The 4,194-nt window shown below is 37.2% G+C and overlaps 1 pseudogene; it reads left to right on the top strand.

The window, feature by feature from the left end:
* The first annotated feature begins 1,986 nt into the window (after positions 1-1,986).
* LOC145671536 (tubulin beta chain pseudogene) lies at positions 1,987-3,553 on the top strand (annotated as a pseudogene).
* The last annotated feature ends 641 nt before the right edge of the window (positions 3,554-4,194 follow it).

The following is a 4,194-nucleotide window of genomic DNA, read 5'->3' as shown; positions in this document are numbered from 1 at the left end:
TATTTTTTTCCGTTGCGCAAACTTGATTTAGATAATACACTTGTAGGGCAGGTCTTCTGAGTTCGATCCTTTCTCCCATGACTATGGAGCGAGTGAGTGCATCCCCGGTTGCGAGCTATTCTTCTGTGGTGGCCACATAGACTTGTAGCTGGTTAAACTGGTGATATACTCAAACGCACCTTGGTCTCGAGAAAGCGAACATCTGAGAACAACAGTAGACACGAATACACATACATAACCAAATATAAAAATTCAATTAAAATTTACTCACATGCGTTGCATCCATGCAAATGCACATGCGTACATAACGGCTTAGGCACGGGTTATATAAATATGTGCTTCATCCATGCAAATGCACATGTGCATATAACGGCTTATGTGCGGGTTACGTACGTGCGCTGCATCCACGCAAATGCGCATGTGTACATAACGGCTACAGCACGGGTTATATAAATGTGTACTTCATCCATGCAAATGCACATGTGCATATAACGGCTTAAGCACGGGTTACGTACGTGCGTTGCATCCATGCAAATGCACATGCGTACATAACGGCTTAGGCACGGGTTATATAAATATGTGCTTCATCCATGCAAATGCACATGTGCACATAACGGCTTATGTACGGGTTCCGTACGTGCGCTGCATCCACGCAAATGCACATGTGTACATAACGGCTACAGCACGGGTTATATAAATGTGTGCTTCATCCACGCAAATGCACATGTGTATGTAACGGCTTAGGCACGGGTTATGTAAATGTGTACTTTATCCAAGCAAATGCACATGTGCACATGCACGACTTAATCACTGGTTATGTACGTGTGCATAACCCACGTAAATGCACATGTGCACATACACGGGTTATGTATGTGTGCTTCATCCACGCAAATTCACGTGTACGGCTTATGCACGTGTTCATCATCCACACAAATGCACATGTGCAAATGTACGGCTTATGCATGGATAGTGCACATGTGACGTACACGTACGTGTTGTCTGGGATATTAATTTGCACGTTCCATTTTCATTTTTGGATCAAAAGATCTAATATATTTAAAACAAAAATTTGCTTGGACGCCTTATATCTGTAGAACTACATATAGTGCAGCCAAACCCAAACTATCACTTAACTCAGTATGATGTGCTTATTCTGTTAAAAAAAGAAAAATAGAAAAAAATTGATTTAGGATCCGTTGAAGAATTTTGTTGCCTCTGATTCCAAAAACTGATTATTGACCAAGATTACCATCTTTTGATGCATTTTTTGATCATTCCTAAAAAATTTTAGCCAAGATAACAATCTTTTAATCAATTTTTGGAAATTATTCCTAAAATTCTTTGTGCGTACTCTTACGTACCGTTCGAACACTTCTGAATGGGAAATGTGATTAGCATGGTGTTCCATGTTTCATCAGCAGCGTAGTGGTAGAGTAATCATGAAAATTAAATCACGAGTATTGTTTTTACTATTCCTGAACTAACAATTGCACCAGAATACACCATGCTGTGTATCAATGTCTCGTGCAATTTCAAATTATTTTAAGAGCTCACGTCTGGCTAAGCGGCTCTTTGAATTTGAATTTGACCCGAGTTTGATTCCCAACGGGAGCTCATGTTTTCGTATGCCACGTTAAGCTATAAGTCCATATCTCATATAACTTGCTGCTGAAAGAGACGTTAAACTCAAAAATTAAATAAAAAATCTAGTTCTTTTAATTAATTAGAGCTGAAAATACTAGTGTATTCCAACGATGAAACATTTGATAAACTCTAGATAATTAGTGAGATGTTGTGAAATTAAAATATAAATAAATAAATAAAATTTAAAGAAATTCAGCGCTTTCCTGAAAATTTAAAGAAGTATCTGATAATTTGATGTATGCCTAAGTCTATCTTTTAACATACTCAAATGTTTCATTTCTTTTAAAAAAATATATAGATAATAAACAAAAATTCTACATTACCGTGGTAACGTTTATTTGTTCGTTCATTCAAAATTTTATACACGATCTTCAAAATTCTCTAAATTTCTAAATTTATTCATTCCCTTACAACTACTTTAGAAACCTAAATTTAATAAGTGTGATTTTGCTTTCTTTTTCTTTTTTTTAAAAAATGAGGGAAATCATAAATCTTCAAGTTGGCCAATGTGGTAACAAAATTGGTGGAAAATTTTGGGAACTAATTTCAGACGAACATGGTATATACCCACCAGGATGCTTTCACGGTGACTCGGACTTACAGCTAGAACGTATTGATGTGTTTTTCGACGAAGGACGTCGTGGAATGTATGTCCCAAGAGCAATTATGATTGATTTGGAAAGTGGTTCTTTGGAGGCTCTTCGATCAGGACTTTACGGACGAATCTTTCGCACAGATAATTTTGTGTTTGGAGAATGTAGTGCAAGTAATAACTGGGCTAAAGGATTTTTAAGTGAGGGAGCCGAGCTGGTTGATGTCGTCATGGACGTTCTTCGTAGAGAAGTTGAACGTTGCGATTGTCTACAAGGGTTTCAGCTAATGCATTCACTTGGTGGTGGATCTGGTTCTGGAATGGGTTCACTTCTTGTGTCCAAAATCAACGATGAATATCCTGATAGGCTCGTTAACACATATAGTATTATACCTTCTCCAAAAGTATCTCATGTAGTAGTTGAACCATATAACGCTACTCTTAGTTTTGACTATCTGGAGGCTAATAGTAATCTTACGTTTTGTATTGACAATGAAGCTTTGTATGATATATGTTTTAACACACTGAAATTAAGAGCTCCTACGTATAACGATTTAAACCACCTAATATCCTCTGTTCTAACTGGTGTAACTGCTAGTCTACGTTTTCCCGGACAACTAAATTCTGATCTACGAAAGTTAGCTGTTAATTTAATTCCGTTTACACGCCTTCACTTCCTCATACCAGGATATGCGCCTCTCAATCCTCTAGGAAAGCATAGGTGCAAACCAATAACTGTGGGAGAATTAGCCCAACAGCTGTTTGACTCCAAAAATATCATGTCAGCTTGTAATCCACTTAATGGTATATACTTGACCGTTGGTGCAGTGTTCAGAGGAAGATTATCCATGAAAGAGGTAGAAGAACAAATGTTTAACTTGTGTAATAAGAACAGTCGTTATTTCACCGAATGGATTCCCAATAATGTAAAAACAGCCGCATGCGATATTGCTCCTCGTGGACTAAAAATGGCGGCTACTTTTATAGGCAATTCAACTGCTATTACTGAATCGTTCAAAAGAGTTGTTGATCAGACGTGGAAAATGTACCGAAGAAAAGCGTTTCTTCACTGGTACATCGGTGAGGGTTTATCCGAGTTGGAACTGATAGAAGCTTTAAACAATGTGCAAGACATAATTAATGAATACCAACAGTATCAGGAGTTAGAAGGCATACAGGATGGGGAAGAAACTGACGATGAAGAATATTGAAATTGCCAAGGAAGCTACTTTTTTCTGTTCCGTTGTCCTTGTGTCAATGTTCCTTTTGTATCTTGTTGCAGTTGTTGGAAAATATGTGTTCGTCTAGTCCCTGTGACTTCTTTTGTTTAAATAACCTTTAGCAATTTAGTAAATTAGAACATATAATATATAGATAAAAGAAAACAGTGGAGGCGTAGTTTGTAAGATAGTTAACAGATAACTTGACTGGCAGGGTTCGATTCCCGGTGTAAATAGAACTTTTATCCTCGTTCCAATACCACTCTGATGTGCATCTTGCCTCTTTAATCTTTTGCGTACTAGTGACATAGAAATGGATGTCATGAAAATGTATCCCTTGTTAAGGATCTATTAATCCTGGGGATGATGAAATTTGTTAGTGGATGCAAGGTAAGACAGTTCTACTATTTCTCCTTAGGGGACAGCATCTTTAAAAAAAATGTGTTGTTTCAGTAAATGGCTGACCTAAGAAAGCATTCAAGTGTTTGTTTTGATGATAAACAATTAGCAACTTCGAGATCTATTTCGAGATCGTAAAACAAAAACATTTGTCTTTGATCTCCGGTCAGTATTGCCAACCTGAAGCAGCATAAAATTCCTTCTTAACATCAGAATTTCTCTCTCTCAGTCCAAATGTTGCACAACGCAAATAATTGTTTTTATCAGTAATTTTAATACTCTCCTCACGCGCGCACTATAACTATGGCCTATATAACGGTCCAGACTGTCTTTTAACTG

Source organism: Thermobia domestica, chromosome 2 (assembly GCF_964235325.1).
Source record: "Thermobia domestica chromosome 2, izTheDome1.hap1.1, whole genome shotgun sequence".
NCBI lineage: Eukaryota > Metazoa > Arthropoda > Insecta > Zygentoma > Lepismatidae > Thermobia > Thermobia domestica.
This window is presented reverse-complemented; position numbering and strand designations above follow the sequence as displayed.